This window comes from Calliopsis andreniformis, chromosome 9, assembly GCF_051401765.1.
Source record: "Calliopsis andreniformis isolate RMS-2024a chromosome 9, iyCalAndr_principal, whole genome shotgun sequence".
NCBI classification, from domain to species: domain Eukaryota; kingdom Metazoa; phylum Arthropoda; class Insecta; order Hymenoptera; family Andrenidae; genus Calliopsis; species Calliopsis andreniformis.
Genome location: NC_135070.1, coordinates 18,091,504 through 18,109,634, shown reverse-complemented (window position 1 = coordinate 18,109,634; position 18,131 = coordinate 18,091,504). Strand labels below are relative to the sequence as shown.

The 18,131-nt window shown below is 44.9% G+C and overlaps 1 protein-coding gene across 1 annotated transcript in view; it reads left to right on the top strand.

Moving 5' to 3' along the window:
• The window catches only part of Mdy (diacylglycerol O-acyltransferase), a 92,541-nt gene that overhangs the window by 39,026 nt on the left and 35,384 nt on the right, over nucleotides 1–18,131 (top strand). The gene's annotated exons all lie outside the window — the stretch shown is intronic.

Here is an 18,131-nt window from a genome sequence, read left to right as displayed (position 1 = left end):
AAGATCGAATTCGTCTGGTCGCGTACTGTTTATCAACGGTGCCGTGTACGCTCCCGGCGCGTTTGCGTATCGAAATTGCCAATATGCACTGATTAACGAGATACCGCGCTGATTCCCGCTCATTAGCGGAAATTTTCAATTTTCAAGCAATCTTGATTAGTCGTTTCCCCTGGTCCGTCCATGACACGTTGGTTAACTCCTGTTGTGGGTCTGTTGAGGGTTGTACCGCTCTATCAAAAATTCTATTTAAATGCAATACGCACGGTGACCCGTGAGATCCATTGACCAAGTGTCATTCCACATGCACGAATGCGTTTTACACGGTGCAGTAGTTGATCTGCGACACGACAGGTCGATCGATTGCGTCAGAATTCGCTAGAGTTGAGGGGCTGATAGATAGTGTTACTCTGTGAGTGAGAAAAATAGATTTTTAAACTAATTTAGTAGATCTCAATTATTAGGTACTAGTATTAATATTGTCACGTCTGTTACTTGATCTCCTTCAAGTCGAAACTTTCTTGAAAATGATCTTGTCCCGCAATTTTCAATCTATTCTTACACAAGGAATCACTGTAGGTGTAGACCTACCTGTAGCTGCAGACACCCAAACAAATAATTAAACTAGATCCGCCAGGAAACCGGAAAAAATCTTCCCACGAATGCAGCTCGTCGCGAATCGGCCGCGAATCTCAATTAAGAGGGATTTTATTGGATCGTCGTTCGGGATCGCTGCGAAGCGTGCGAAGCACGCTGGGAACGATCGAAGAAAAGCAATTAAAGAGTAAGCACATCCGAGAATCCCGTCGAGCCGGTACTCTAATTAAAGGATTCCAAATTAAAACATCTTCGACGACGATCGCGACCCGCAACCGGTGCATTTGATCAGCGGGAGCAGCTTGCAAGCTCAGAATTCAATCCGTCTCCCTGACCTAGTGCTGACGCGTTATCATAAGGAGTCGTTGAAAGTTCCCCAGAGAGATCGTTAATTAAAGAATCTTGGATTAAAGCAACTATCGGAAAACGCGTACAAGAAGGAGCCCCAGCGAACATTGAAGGTGTTTCGATAAACTTTTTCTTCCACGTTCGTCGTCCACTCAGGGGATTTTTAAGAAAGTTAGCGATAAGAAGAAACTCCGCGCTTATAATCATATTCGAGTAATCTCCTTCGACGGAGCCGTGCGTGCTGGGTGAACGGAAGTTTGCGGAAATTACTACTTGTTGAGATCGTTCGAGCTCCACCTTTTATTATCAGCTGCTGAAGTTACAAAAGCACCTTTTGTCCTGGGTTAGTTAAGTATTGGGTACCCTCAAAGTGAACATCCAGCTCAATTCATTCTGGCCACATGATGGTGAGTAAGTGGTTTAATCGTCCAGAAAAGCACTCACCTTTCCAAAGAACTGACAATCAGTTCTTTGGAAAAGTAGGTTTTCCAACGTTTCCTGAAATTTTCTGAGATCCTTAGAAGATAGTAAACAGTTTTAAAAAATTATAAACTCATGTTTGAAGGTATTGCATTTGTATGACTTTCCTCAGTGATGGTCTCAGGTCCATCACAAGTCCATATTGTCGCATAGAAAATGAATAGCAAACATTTTCCCTAGCATACATTTGTAGATACATAGTCAGAATGAGATTTGAGAAGTACATAGATATAGGCAGGGGTTGGGTAAACACGAAAGTATTACATTTCGAGAAAGTATTAAAAATACAATTATGTTGAAAAGTTGGCGAGAAGTCGACGCACCATGCACGTGAGCCACACGGAGATTCATACGTCAACCTGTTCGTACATCCGGTTGTGTAAGCGCTTCTTAAAAGTTCTGAAGTCTCGCGCGAGCGTGCCTGTAGCCTAAAAGTAGTAGGTGAAGTGGCTGTACCGCGAGTGCCGAGGCTCGCCCTCTTTCTCCGCTTTCCCAGCCTTCTTTTCGCTCTTTTCCTCTCTCTCTTTCGAGATCCTCGACCCTACAACACGTGAAACGACTCACGTTCGCGAGAGTGTGCACTCAAAGCCACTCGTCGGCCGCGTAGACGACGGGGTTCTGAGGTCTTTGGGCGAACTAGCCGGTAAGTCGCGGTATATCAAAGTAGTCTTGTCTTTCAATTGCCGCGAGAAGATGCAAAGCAAACGGCAGGCGCCTTGTAATTATCGACGACTGCTTTTTATTCAGTCCTGTGCACCGTGTGTAATTAAAGACGTCAGTGTGCAGCTACTTATCGCAGCAACTGGGAAAGAGAGGGAGGCCTTTAAAGGGAGTGCAAATTTAATGAAACGAAGGCGCCATTTATCGAGCCGAGTCTCGAGTTGCACAAAGCATCGAGTGATTTTTCTTGTAACCTGGAAAAGCGAGTTCTTACTTCGCGAGTGATGTGACTTAATTAACGTTCTCTCGCTGGGGTCTAGGCTAGGTTAGTTTCCGTGGAATAGGACGCAGCACGGTACTGTGTCATAAGATACTGTGCTACTATGTTACATACGAGGCGCAATCACGCTTTGCACCGTCTGTGATGTACAACACGACACAACAGTATAAAATGTTGTACGAGGTTCTGTGGTATCACACGTCACTCTGCAATTTAAGAATACACTATGCTACAATGTTGGGAGTAGGTGAAATTTTTAGGAATTATTTTTCTAATATTAGACAATACTAGCAAATATTCATTATTACTTAAATTTACAATAATAGATAGAGATATGGAGGCTTGAATATAATTTCAATGTAGTATTGCGTTCTAGAATGCCACACATGGTCATCCGTCCTTACGCCGTGTTAATTAGTACATACAACATTGAGTTAAGCATAATACGGTAACACTATGTATTGATTCAATATAATTATGCAACGCCATAGAGTGAAAGTCAGTACCATACGACGTAGCATACCACACCGCAGTATAATAATACAGGTTGCAACGATGTTGCTTCTTATGTAATATTCTTGTATACACATATATGTGATTTAAAACGCTGCAGAGAGTGGTGCAATGCTCTGTAACATTGCGCAATAACACCCAATAATCCACAACGCTACTTAATACTGTGGCACATTGTACAGACAGCTCATTTGATTCTGGCCCAACATGCATATAGGCATGGAAGAGCTCCCCCAAGCTAGTTACGTGCCAATTTCACGTGGTATGTAGTATTCACCTACGCCACATGATCATCTTACTCTCAGTAATAATCTTACGATGCTGTTAAACGATAACAATTTGGAATAAAAGAAAATACGTGAAATTACTGTCAACAATGTACGTATAGTGTAAATTATTGCCATGGTCATTATTTTATCAGAAATACCAATTTTTTACACAATACTTTTCATTCGATCGATCCCCTCAGAGTTAGTCGAACCCCGACCTTATTTACGTAATGTCTCTGTTTTGATTGCGGTGGTATAAATAGCTCCCGAGGTCGATGAATTTCTCATTCGCCTCGGAGCCTTCGGAGGGTGCGGATCGCTCAGCCCATCCACTGTCGTTCTCTGGGAGACTCCTCTGACCCCTGGCTATAGTCCACAGCCGTTCTTTGGCTACCCTAGCCTCAATCCCAGTCTCTCGGTTAACCCTGGCCACTTCTGTCCACTGATCGATCCTGACCACAGATCAATCCTCCCCCCACTTCGCTGCTATCAACATTTCCTGGGGTTTAAATTATCATTGATAGTCAGTTTATCGCATGGCGTCGACAAGTGGCTCATACCAGCTTGAAGTTGGTACGAAATCTTGATTCAGGCAGCTTTTGCACGTTGAGCCAGAATCAAATGAGTCGTATTCACAAAGATATTGTACGTGATATTATAGGATATTGTATACTATTATGAGTTTAGTACCAGGATATAGACTACATTATTTTGAAATACTGTATGATACTGTGTAGCACAGGTATATATGTAGATCTTTGCAACAGCGTAGGGAATTACCAAACAACATTATACAGCAAGTTGCCACGTTGTCGCGTGCTGCAACGAAGCACTGTATACTAAACTAATCTAGCATCTGCTGCGGTGCAGCGTAACACTGAACATCGATTTTATGAGCTTGTAACAATGTTATAAAGTATCACACAATCTTTTACAGGGCATTCTAACGTAATGTTTTGCATGGTATCCGCTTAGTGTAGTCTGCTGTTTTTTAAAAATTTGAATTATGCAGCAGATGCATTTTAGAAATTAAAATTCATATTCTGAATACTGGTGATAAGGTGATCAGTTTTCGATACTTTTAGCGTAACTGCTCCCCACAGTTTTTTTATCACAAGGCACTTTCAGGCTTTCCATTCTGTCGCCAGATTCTTCAAGAACAATATTTGTATTGTTTAGGCAATGCATTATTGGGCAGCTTGCCATCTCTAAACACTGACGTAGCTGTAGGTAGCTACTAGTTACGTGGATTGGCAGGCTTCTTTTTTGCTTCGATTTCCTATTACATAGATATGAACATTACACAACCAGGATCTGGTAGTTCATTTGACAACACAATATCACCGAGTATTGACCGCTGTGATTCTCGCTGGTGTCAAGTTTTTCGATAAACGATGCCTAAATTGTCCAATTATTCATCTCCTGCCTGTAATTACTGCATTCACACGAATTCATTCAAACTCTATTTTTAACAATTCCTCCCAACTAATCATAGCTTCGATCCTCGCTCTAGGTCCCCGTATTCATATAATACGGGTATTACGCGCGGGAAGTGGTCACAAAACACGAGGATGGCACAATGGATTCAGAACAGCAGCGTAGCGCACTAGGATAGGATGGTCATTGATTCGCAGTCCACGTCGAACCGGATTCTAGCCCGTTTTTCGTGGTTTTGAAACGCGATACCAAGTAGAAACGTGACATCGAGCCACTGATATGCAAGCGTTTTCTCTTTTCCCCTCGCTGAATCGTCCCAGCTCGCGCCTGTCGTCCCCAGTTCCCCTCATCTTCGTTTCATTCAGTTTCCCTTTGCCATACGCCATAGCTCGCCGCCGCAGATGCAATAAAAGGCGTCGAGTGTTTACTCGGCGCCGTTAAGTGGCACTCGGTATCATATTGTCGCGGGACAAGCGTTCTCGTTTTCGGTATACCATTGAGTGAGCGCCTCGAGCCCCTGATCCCGCGGCCCGCTCGAATTTTCGTGATTTCTTGTCGAACTGTGCACAATGGTGGCAGTAAAAACAAAATCCATCCGAATGGAAAAACGGTGCTGCATCAAACGCGACAGGGGGTAGGGATACGATTCGAAATGAAAGAGCCGATTCGCGCGGTGCGAATCGCGATTTCAGCAGGATTAATTAGGCAGACGAGCCGCGTGTTTGTCGGCCGCGTCGAGCGCCGTTTGAATGTTTCATTATCGCGCGTGCAAAAACGATCTTCTCGGGTATAATCGCATTTCGTTGACGAATATCAGGGATCGTGTTTTTCATCCGACAACGAGGAGAGGGTGCAGTTTAATTGTGATGAATTATTCGGAGATCCCTGGGGACGGCGAAATGCTGGCAAATATTGAAGGACGTCCGGAAATATGTATTTAGTAATAAATCGGTGTTGAAATGACAACGTAAACACGGTTATTGCTCCAAGTTGCGAACTAATTTTGTCAAATTTGTTATTCCACGGTCCGAGTGTTCTCGTATATGTTAATCGGATGTGGCAAGGTGGAATTTCATCGAAACGACACTTTGACAACATAACACGTGCGATGTTATTACACAGAGATGAGGAAAAAAGAAAAAATAATATGCTGTCTCGTGTTACCTCGCTAAAATCTTAGCTTACAATATAAGCTCACTTTTAGGGATCGACCCTCACAAATAGTCGTCCATTTAGACGTCGAACCAATTTCGCCTGATTGAAATTCGCAAATGTGACATGGCACGCGTTTCGCGAACTTTTCCCCAGGACATTTCGAGCGCCTTTTAGAAACTGATTTACAAAACTCCTGGAAAAAAGGAAAACTTGTTCTCGACATGGAAATAGGGAAGAGGAAACGACAGCAAGACGGTGACGGTGTAAAAATTTCCTCATTTCCATGGAAATTATTTTCACTAGAGGGAAACAGGTATGGTAATCATGTAAGGAATAACAATCGCTACAGCCTTTTAGGAGATACCCGTTTCAATCTGCTGCCAGCATTATCCAATTATTATTGGTTGCTCGCTCGCGAATCGATTCACGAAACTTTTCATGGCCTGTTCTCGCGCTTTCTCTACCCGCTCACAAAATCATCACTAACTGGCTGCATAATTATTCGACCCGTCACCGATAATTCCGCGCAGCACGATGGCGATCGAGGCACTTGAAATTACAGGTTTCCACCCTATTGTTTGCGAATTCTTGCCGTCGTGCTGCCACCGACAAATGAGCATACTCGAACGGTGTGTATAGCCGTGTTCTAATAATTCTCCGTTCCCGCCCTTTCAATTTCGCCGTCGACCTATAAATTCGCCTCGAAGTGTGCACTTTGCACGCACCACTGCTTCGATATGCCGCCCTCGACGACATAAAGTTGTAACGAACGTGCAACACCCTTCCCACCCCCGCCTCCTCGTCTCGCTCCTCGTGAAATCCCGGTTGGAAACGTAATAACTGTCGCGAAACAAAGAGCTCGACGCGCCGGAAGGTAGCCCCTTTTTCGAATCAGACTCAACAGAGTACAGGCAGGCTCTGTGCCGTATCGTTGTCGGCTTGAAAAATTTAATCATTGCCACCCTAACGTGTCCTCCTACCGCGCCCGACGTACACGTTTAGCCGGGGCAAAGGACGCTGGGATAGGAAATGCTCCACACGGGACATATTTCAGGATCGTGCCGGGAATAAAGTGTTCTGTTCTCTTTTCCCGTTATCCGACGCGCTCCTGCATCGCTGCTACTATGCCGCTATACTTTTCGCACGTTTGAGGAATGCGCTGGGAGTGGATATTAGGTTTGAATAAAAGGGGGCAGCTTGTTTTTTGGGAAAGAAAATTCAGCGACGAAATGAAGAATATTGTGGCGTAATTATTCTAAATTAAAGCTTGTTAAAATATTCAATATTCACATTACGTATGAAACAGGGAAAAACAGTCTCGTTTAATCATACCTCGTGGTTAATAATTTAATCAAAAAATTGAGTTTCATGTTCGAGCATATTTTCATTATTATTTCAGAATATTTTGATAAAATATTACCATCGAAAAAATGATGATCTCGCATGGCTTATTTATTTATCATATTTTATCTTGTTAAACACGTTTTGCAACGATATAATACACCACTTCGATAACATCAGACATCTTCTCCCAAAATTAATTAAAACTCAGTGACTTAAAATCGAGAGGAAACATCAAACAAGGGTTATTTTATTTTACGAAGAACAGATCCTGCCCCCCGAGCGTATGTCTCAGACCATCTGGAACTTCGGCGATATCGCGGAAGTTTAGTTGGAATCTGGAAGAATTGAAGTTAAAAATGCATGACACGATAAAGTTGTCGGAACGGAGAAGACGATGAACTTTAAACGAATCTCCGAATCTCGGGGGTTGAACGGGCTCTCTCGGCGGAGTAAACTGTTTCACTCGATCGTGTGTAAGCGTCGGTTGCTACGACTATGACACAGATTCGAGGAAAATACCTCGACCCGAACGCTCCGTCGTTCACGATAGATGTTCTCGTTTGCCCAACTAGATCCTAGTGGATTACGGGATAATAACGAAGTAGTTATTCCGGGAGCGGCGTTCACCCGCGGAAGCCGAACAGCTCCACGAATTAGTCGACGGTCCATGATTTGTTATTCAAAATTCGCGGAAAGGTGCCCATCTGGCCACACGTCCGGCCGCGTTCGAACGTAATTTCCGTTCCACGCGAAGCGTCCCAGCCTCCCCTAAACCTGCGCCTGGTCGAAACTCGTATTACCACGTTGGAACAACATTCATAATTCAACGCGTGTAAACACCGGCATGAAAATTAGGATTTCCGATTACGACTCGCGCGTCACCCTTCGATCGTGGCAAGAACGCAGAGCCCCGAGTGCTCGGGCAAATTCAATCGACCAAAGTAAACGATCCACGAAACTCGACGTTTCGTTAACGCGTCGGCCGTACGCGCCAACGGGTCAGTATTTTCGGAAAATTATGCAAAGCCCTGCGTCTTTGCCTATTTACAGACAAATCCGTTCGTCTACTCCTCCCACGCTGGACGTACAAATACATTGATTGCCTCTTACATTCGACGATGCACTAAGCCTGCAGCTCTCGACTCGTCGAGACCCTAAATCTGATCTACCGCTCCTTTGTTCCAACCTACCCTATTCGTTCCTGCCTAAACCAACAGTGCCTCGCCCTAACGCTCTCCGCTTTCCTCCGCTGCTCTCTCTCCGTAGACAGAGAGCTGGCTGTCTGGACGTGTGATTTGTAATTCCTGAGGAACTCATCCCGACCTGGGGAAACTGTTCGAAGGACTCGCGCTGCATAATTTGTAATTCCAAAGAATACCAGGAATACGAAGTGGCCGATGGGATCCGCTGGAGAAAGGGAACGGAGGGTGAATGAAACAAGGAGTAAGGAGGCTAGGACGAGCTGGGACGAGCTCTGGGTCGAGCTCTCTGGAGCCTTAGGAGAAGGGAAAAGAGGACGAAAGAAACGGGGTGACGGTGGCGAAGGGATGAGAGAAAAGTCGAGCGACGGTGGCGCGATGAATTCGCCTCTCACACCCTCGAGCCGTGAAGCCTTATAAGAGGGGTACGCAGCCAATTTCGTTGACTTCAAACGAGCGCGGCGCTCGACGTACCGTGAAGCGCCGCGGGAAAGGCGCGGATGGTCGAACACGAAACGGCAGAACGGTCGCGTGTGCGTTACGCACGCGGAAAGTCGCTTCGGAGCATAATGGCGGCGATTCCCGGGTGCAAGGATTCCATGCATAGCCTCCCCCGTTCGAGGGGGCGGGATGGGGGGAAACTGGCTGCAGGGAAAACGACTGGAGCCTCGCCAGACGCCGCGCCGTTAGGCTAACTAGCTCGCGGCAGCCGAATGCACAAAGGTGGCTGGCCCCTGCCGTTTACACCGGATAATCCGCGCGAAATTAGGATGGTAAATTGGTTTCCGCGCGAGTAACGCGAACGAAGTCACAGGCGCAGAGCGTCGCTGGGGGACGTCGCGGTGTAACCGCGTTCGAAGCGGCTGACTTCGTACCGGATGCTGGCTTTGTAGCCAACGGGCCAGGTTCGCCTCGCTGCCGAGAGTTTGCTTGGAAAGACGTAACAACGATACGCGGAGAGGGTCGCTTTGTAATGGAGCAGGACAACGAGACCTCCACTGAAACATTAGCGTCCTCCTCTGGTGACGATTCAACCCCCTCGTTCAGCGCTGACTTTGATGTCCAGGACACGCTTTAGCGCGGATTTGGCCCTGAGCTTCTGCTGTATCAGAGATACTTTGCGACTCGGTAACAGAGCGACGGTGGTTGGTTTAATTTTTGGAATCCAGAGAATGGGGCTCTCTTGTGCTTTAGTTGTAGGAAGGTTAAATGGTTAAATTGTAGCGGATGAGTATTTCACGCAGGACAATTTTATGCGGTGGTGAGCGTCAATTATTCTTTGACTTATAGTGGTGGTAAGATTTATTACCCTGATTGTGTAATACTCTGGCATGTGCCTGTTCAAATTGATGGATTATCTTTTGCTACTGAAGTAGTAGAAAATTGCAGGGAAAATTATGAAGATAGAAAATGAAATCACCTTGGTGTAAAAGGAACGACAATTCTAATTGATAAATGCACCGTGATATTGATGATACCATTAAGTGAAATAGTTTCTTTCATTCCCATTTTAAAGAAATACATAAATAACAGAATTATTCTTCCTATCTACATATAATAGAAATAGGAAGCTTCGCTAATTTCTCGAATAGCTCCAAATATTGCCACAAGAATTGACTTTCACGATTAAAATCACTTCCCTTGCTTGAAGTCGCCAGAAAGTTGTTTTACAACTGCGTATGTTGCATGTAAATTGTTAAGTCTATCCTGATAGCATAAGTTGAGCACCCTAAAGCCCGAATACGCCAGTCAGATTCTCCGCGGGAGGCTTCCCTCCCACAAACGTTCGAGTCAGTCGCATAGAGATGACAGTGCAAGTGTCTCGTAGGAGGACATCCTGAATTTCTAAAGGGATTCGGCTAGCCAAGAACGTCGCGTTGAGGCTGTATCTCGGTGAAATTGTCATCCACGGGATCCAGGATCGAGCTTGCACGGAAGGTAGGATCCACAAAGCGAGCTACGCGTTAATGTGGTCACGTTTAAGCTCGCAGCGAATGCACGTTTCACTTTGATCGCTATTTTCCACAGCGATTTAATCTGATGCATTCTTAAACACTGTTTGTTTCCCGTGGCACCAAGGAGATTGCTTTAAAAATTCACCGCCCGGAGACTTTCGTCCTCTCTCCTGTCTCAAAACAAACTGAAGCTGCTTAGTTTACACCCCCATCGCTCTTGCAATCGGTTTCTTCGCCACGCTAAGATCTTTAGCTCGCTGGCGAGTCACGGCATGAAATTCAAGACGAAATCGATAGCTTTTGGAGAGACTAGAAGACTCGACGTCATGCTCACAGAGATTCTTCCGAGGGTTCGAGTTGCTGGAAAGATACTTGAAATTTAATTCGAATTCGCTTCGACGAGCGTTTCGTAAAATATCCCGTGGATTGTAGAGTCCTCTTTAAGCTTTGGAGCGGTATCAGATACAAAAATCCGAGTGGAAAGTTTCAAAGTGGAAGGAAATGGTCGATTCTTAATGAGGTCAATCGTATTAATAAATATCTGAGAAATCACCGAGAAAGCCAAGACCTAGGACTATGAAGATGGTAGGAAAGGCAAGGATACTAATAAATTAAATTTTTAGGATACCTGGCAGGAAGCCAGTAGAAACAGATATCATAGACAAACTTAATAGAGAAAAAGGACTTTAAGTAAAAAAGCCTTAATCTACTTTCATACACAGACTTTATCCTGTACTCAGTAATTTCGACACTTAAACAATCTCTGTTTCATGCCAAACGCGTTGCATTTTACGCGTCTGATAACGCAGCCAAAGAGAATGCAAGACTCGTACGGCGCGCTGCAGCCACGAATGGAAAATCAAACGCTCTCGCGTGAAAGGAAAATCCTCTGCGTACGATTTCTACTCATGTATTCACTCCTCTCGGGGAGGAAAAAGAACGATGTTTTTCCTTTTTCTTCGATTACGTGCACACGCGTGAGCAAACACACACGCAGATGCATGGTCGTGCGTGAAACGAATGCACGCAGCCTGCCAAGATCCGGCTTCACGCACGGTAACTCTGCGAGGTGATTACAAGCCTGTGCCAACTGGATACTGTGCCAGGACCATGGATGTCCTGGGGCCAGGGGGTGGAGTGGTCCTAGCCCCATGGAAATCGAAGGAACGAGCGAACGAATCGTCCAGACATAAGTAGGGAATTACGCGTGCCGGGGTGAATTACGGTCGACGATCGATCCCGAAATACGAGTATATACCGCGACTGCGGTGGAGGCATGGCTTCCGGGATCGCGCGGGAAAGTCGACGAGCGAATTTATCGGCCCTCCTCGAGGATGCTTGAAAAATAAAGGCTGAATTGTTCTTACGCTCTCCTGGGCATTGTTGCTGAGGAAACTTTAGTCGGTTTTGTTGTGGAGGATTGTGGAAAGCGGGTTGAGTTTTTGGCGGTAGTCATGCTGACTTTTCTCTGTTTTAAAGGACGGGTAGGTATTGTGTTTCTTTTGAGCGCGATGTATTATTAGCTGATTTCTTTGTGTCTTTCAGAGTGTTCAACGTTTGTAGAATTAGTCCATTTACGTAGAATATTCTGGAACATAGGTTAATGCATTCTGTATTTTAGGTAATTTTCGATTTTCTGAGAAGTCTGATCAGGTATTCGGAGATTCCATAAATTTATAACGTCAGTATTTAATTTTATTTTAATTGCCTTTAAATATTTTATACCGAAATCCATCCAATTCCAATAATTCGTATAAGTTGGGAAACATGTTCCATTATTTATTCATATGACCATTATTTTAAGAAGTAAGACTGATAATAGCTGGTAAAGAAACATATCCTCTAGCAACATGTATAGAAATGAAGTATTTCTGAAGACAGATTCTATTATCCTCCTGGATTCACCCCAAAACAACGTATCTGTCACCGAGAATGGTTCGAAATAGTCGATTCATTTCAATAGCGGTGATATCTCGCAATTAATCGCGAGAGCGTTTCACAAGACTACCTTGCATAGCAAATCGAGCGATAATTTCGTCCAGGGGAGCTCGATATCGGCGTTTCGATCGTCGCTATCACGAAATCGGTATAACATTGTCACGTTGCTCTCGGTACGTTTCATCGAGATGTATCGAAGCGACGATTTCCGACGGGTGCCATCCACGTTCGTCGTGTAATTGCACGAGACGTGTCGTCGTGGCGCGGAATAATTATCCGCGCGTCGGTTAACGGCAACTTCGGACTCAATATTTCGTAACAGTGAACCGAAAGCCGAGGCACAGTCGTGTGCCTGCAGTGGATCACGCCCTTTAGTTTCGTTTGAATCTGCGCACCGAATTCGACTAAAACGCGACAGCAGAACTTTGTTAAATTAGAGTCGCGTGTCGACCGAACTCTCTATGGACATTTAACCTTTCGACGGTCGAGGTGTACATCCGCGAGGAAAAATCGTGACATCGAATCACACTCGACACGCTAAATGGAAAGAGTAACGTTGACACGCGACGAGCGAACAAAAAAAAGGGTAATACACGTTTCAGTTGCGTTGTCTTTCATGTTTCGAATGGAAATAAAAGGAAACAATTCTCCAACCCCTTGACGGGCATATTCACGGTGTCGCACTGCTGTGCCTCTTTCATCCGGAAAACGCCTTTGACACTTTTATTCCGAACATTACGGATTTTTATGAAATCGTAATTTCGAGGGTCTATTCCATTCGTTCACATACACGCTGGAATAAAATTTCCGCTCTCTAGTGTCGTTGAACGTCGTTGAAAAGACAAATTCCATGCCCGATGAACGGGGGGATAAGAAGACAGAGAGATATAAAAATAGAGAATATCTTTCCCAGCAACACAACTCGCCAGAGCAACAGCACTCGTGTCTCGTTCGTCGCTTTTCTACCGTTTTACTGGTTACCGTGCGCAACGCGTGACCATGCTCTCATTTATTTGTAATATCATTAAATTACCAACCCCTGGGAGGATCGATTCGTCCGCGTACGTGTTCGAGGCGCAGGCGGCTGATCGGAATTCAGCGGATACGTATCGCGGAAATTTTAACGACGATAACGACGAGCCGTCGTCTTACTTACGAATTCCGCCGGTGGCGAATACGTGGAATTGGAAATGCAGTCGCCGTTTCTGATTACGATCGCATCGAGAATATACCGCCCACGCTCTGCGTACGATCGTCCCGAGTTCTTCCTTTCCGATTCCATGATTCTTCCTTTCCTTCGCTTTTTTCGCTCACTTTGTGCGACTTGCTCGGTTCGAACGACCGCGTCGCTCAGCTGTGTCGACCACACGCGGCTCGTTGTCACGCCAAATGCACCGTGCACGCGAACCGAAACAAGATTGCAGCGTCGCGCTCGACGTAGACGTAACATCGTTCCGCGAATTCGTGGTTCTAATGTTTTCGATGAAACGATTAATCGCCGCTGCAGTCGTGCACAGTCTCGCTCGTCGACCGTGACTGAAAATTCTCGAATGACCGTTGACCATCGTTGGAAGGTAACTTTCGCGGTTTTAAATTCACTACGGTCCGCGGGACGCGTTCTTGAATGCAATTGTGCAGCGCGGTCCCAGAACGCGGTATGTATATTGCGGACTGAAATATTTAGAATATGAAATTGAGCTTGAAATTTGTGTTTTAATTAATTGTTCGCCGATACGACGCCACATCGATGCATTTTATGGGCCGCCGTTCGGAGATATCTTTCAAATGCATGAGTTTTTACATTTAATGGGAAAAATCTCTCGTAAATTCGAATGTCTGGATTACACGGGGGAAAAATAATTAAAAAATACAGTTGCAATTTCGTGCTGTTGCTACGCTGGAGAGCGTGACGGTAAAGCGTAACGTTATATTCGCGAAAATATTGAAACGTTATTCTACTAGTGCGGTGTTCGGGGTCTGACTAGCGCTGGGGTTATACCACTGCCCCTCGACTCTGTGGTCCTAAAGTAAGACAGCTACTGTTCAGGAGAGAATATATTTAGGTCTTGCATCCACATTTATATGAGCTTGTCCACGATAATAGAACTGAAATAGAGTAGGTGTTTGTAATTAATAATTTACGGCAGACATATTTTTAACTGCAGTAAATATTAGAGCGTATTACTCGCTGTCATTTCCCCTAATTCCCGCGGTAACATATAAATGAAACTATGAAGTCGATTAATAATCGTAGTACATAAAGGTCAATCACGAGTCCCTAATCCTGTTCATGACTTCAATAATTAATTAATTCTTGTCAGGCGTCGACGACTTCCTAGTGCCTCGTAAACCCTATCTACTACTCGGCCGCGTTTCGAAATGGTAATTTAATAACGCAACCCGTTTCGCGTGGAACAGCACAGTATTGCGATATAACCCTCGAGAAAGCTTTCCGCCGCGCTTATTCCGTCGAACGAGACACTATTCTCGCGGATGTGTGGGAACCTATAAAAGATGAAGAAACTAAGTCGGCGGCCGGGTATGAGCGGTGTCTCGAAAGAGGGAAGGGACGTTCTCGATGACACGTTTCCTGAGCGAGGGTGAAAGGGCTTCGAGTCTCTTCCGTTCGAGGCGGCATGCGGAAATGGATCCTGATCAAAATGCATCAGTCTGCTTTTTCTGGTATCAGCACGATCGAAAGAGAGTAGCAGGCGGGAAAGGTGTGGAAGGAAGGAAGGAAGAGTGGGAACAGAGGAGAAGAAGGACGGCGGGGGAAGAAGGATCGGGGTAGAATCGCCGTGGTACGAGTCTGGGATGAGGTGAGAGGGGGTGGAAATGGGATGGCGGAGATCGAGAGTTGCGGATCTCGAAGTGTACCGGGGCGACAATGGGGTCCGAGGTGAAAACTGGCAATTCCTCAGCTCGGCGAGCGGCCGAAGAAAATGGAGAAACTATTTTCAGTCGTGGAACTTCCGCCATTGTTGTATGGCGGCTGCACAATGCGGACCGGTGGTCGCTTCATCGGGAACGCAGCGTTCGTAACAGTCGAAATCGGTAGAAATATAATTCTATACGTTAACCTGGCGCTATTTTTTTTCGCCACCCACCCCCTCTATTCTTGTCCCTTTGTCGACAGTGAAATACGGCGGGGTGTCTTCAAAAATTTCGGAAAATTGTTTCCTGTCCGAGCCATATATCTCCGCTAGTTTATCTCTTTCGGGACAGGTGAATCGAGAGCGGGGTAATAAAATCATTGATACGCTTTCGAGCTGGGTGGAAGACCGTGTTTGCATATAAATAGTCTTACTGACCTGTCTTCGAACCCGGTTTATAACTGTCCATTGTTCGACTGTCAATAGCTGCCGCCGGGGGAAAAGCTGCACTTCTGTCCGGTTTGTTTAGATTGTTCGTTCCATCGTGGATTTAATTTTGAACGATGGGAAATCCACCTGGACATAATTCTGTCGATGAAAAATTTAGATGACAGCTTGTCGCCTGACGTAAATCTTTCGTGACAAAACATCTACGGTTAACCGCAATTCGCTGTCGATTATATCAAGTTGCCTGTGCACGGATACAATCGGAGTATCTAGAATCTCACGGGAACTATTATTATTAGAAACGATACAATTAATCCTATCCTCATCGGTAGTGAGCATTTATTTATTCAAGCGTTGGTAATTATAATCGCTATGTCAATGCTGACAATCCAGATGATATTTATCTAAGAATGGTGGGAATATAATACACAGCAGGACTGTGTTTTTCAAGTCGGTCTACCACTAGAGAGGGAGCATAATTTATTTAGAATACTATGTAAATTGCATAATATTAGTGTGCACACTAATTTAATCCAGGCTTATTTCGATCTGAAATCAGTATTCGTGACTCAGCACAACTTCCATCGAATATAACCCAACACTCGACGGAGTAAACGAAATCTTAACGCGAGCTTAGTCCGCCATTCAACAGTTAAGACCCTGAAGAACCTCTGGGAAGCCTCAAACACTAGTGACATCGATTATCCAATATCTTGACGTAAACCTCTTTGTGTCTACTCAGTGTTTACCTTGATATCGATCTCTGATTCCCAGGATCACGATAAAAGCGGATAAGAGACACGGACACGAAAGCGAAGCTTGACAGAGGGTGGCATTGCGCGCCCCTCACCGAGATAGATTCATTTTCAACGTGGCTCCACGCGACGGGAAACTACGGCAAACGTGTACACGCGTCACGGCATTCGGCAATTATCTTGCCCCGTGCAGGGTTATACTGCGTACATACATTATGCCCCGGGGCTACTCGCGCGAACTCTCGTGCGAACGATAATCTAGGAGAGGGTTATAAGCGACAAACAGGGACGCAGATGTACTTCCTTTACCTCGAGATAACTTTCACGCGATCGGCCCTCATGTTCTTTTCCAGTTTCTTTTGGAATTTCCTTCCTAGCCACGTTAACATCTGATCGATCTCCTACGATAAGACCGAAACGAGAACGTTAATCTGCGACTTGATTTACAACTGACCTCAATTTCGCTAATCTGATCTTCTGGCTAAGGAAAGATTGATCTTTCAGGGGCGTGAAATCACACGCAGGAAATTAATATTTATCCCTGTGATGGGGTTTTAATTGCTTAAGATAAAGTCTCGACAAATTTCTTCGACTCGTAAGGCAGACAGTGATGGAGTTGAAAGTCTATATAAGCACTCTATAAAATATATAATACTGTTCATTTTTAGAAAAAAAATGTCTTACATCAAAGTGATGGGACATTCGTGCAGTGAACATCGAGGAGGATATAAGCAGGGGAATGAAAGGCTTCATATCTCTTCAATATCATACACTCGCAGCATCGACATCATTAACAGACCTTGTAAGACTCGTTTCCTCGTCAAAGGAGACGCGCTGTAATTCCCACGTGGAGGAAGAACACTTAAACGCACGATTTCCGCAGGAATCCGAGAATCTCTCTAATTAGCACTTCCTCTAGGGTTTTCGAAGAAAATATGCGGTACGGAGAAAATATTCCTTGCACGGAAGCACGATGACAGAGGAGGGTAGGAAAAGGGAGAAACATGGGTGGTCCGTGCTGCTTCGTGAAACAGCCTCGCAGTGGATCTGGCGAATTGCTTGCATTGGGTTCAGACCAAGGTGAACACTATTACTGAATGCTGTTACCATTAAAAATAATACGCGTAACAGGTGCTAGTATGTAGGGTGTAAAAAGCTTTATTATGTTTACGCAAAGCACCGACCTTATCTCTTTTTTAAAAAAAAAGTTCGCCTTGTGCAAGAGCCAGTTTCAAACAACCATGCTTCTGAAAAGGGTGGTACACGCGTTTGTGCATATTTCGTGGAAACACCGTGGTCTTTCGATGGGGTCGTTGTATATCGTAACCATTAACGAACGATGTTATCGGCCGGTTATACTTGTTACAGGCTTTCTCGCTTTCCCATTATCGCGGCATCATCTGCGGGTTGGCAAACTGCTGCCGAGACCAAATTCGATGCATTAATTATATTCTTTCGTGTAATTTAAGGGTGGGATCGTTAAAGTGCCGTGAGATATATTTTATGAGGGTTCGGCTGGTTGCGAGGGCTCGAAACGGAATTTATGCTAACGCTGATATCGTGCACGGGGATGTTGATTAGCGACTATGCGCAAATTAACCGTGCACGGGGGGTCACGAAAGCCTTGGCACCTTCGCAATTTCTTTATTACCAACCGTATGGTAAATGGAATTTTTTTCGACAACCTTACACTGTATTTATTTAATCGTTATTTGTCGTTCGCTGACTTCCTTAAGTTCTGGGGCAGTTCTTTCTTCGTGGAAGCAGTAAATCCGCTGCCCCTTTTTCTGGGTACTCAGCTGGTGACGTTCATTATGATTACCGATAACGTGTATATTTTCGCCAGATGAAAAACGATGAATAATGGGAGAAAGTCATTATTAA